Source organism: Penaeus monodon, chromosome 29, assembly GCF_015228065.2.
Source record: "Penaeus monodon isolate SGIC_2016 chromosome 29, NSTDA_Pmon_1, whole genome shotgun sequence".
NCBI lineage: Eukaryota > Metazoa > Arthropoda > Malacostraca > Decapoda > Penaeidae > Penaeus > Penaeus monodon.
Window position 1 is genome coordinate 28,558,386 of NC_051414.1, and position 208 is coordinate 28,558,593.

Here is a 208-nt window from a genome sequence, read left to right on the forward strand (position 1 = left end):
TGGAGTCTGTGTTAATACTGAGCTTTGTGTTTCATCGAGTCTAGTCAGTGTTGTTTTAGGTGTAATGGATAACTCTCGTCTAAGATGATGATTGTGCTCTTGAGAATCTTTTGTTGTTGATAAATAATGCACATGTTGTTATGCAATCAGAATTCAGGCAGTGGGACCTTTGCTTCCTCCCCAAAGCCGACGGTGTACACTTTCCGTG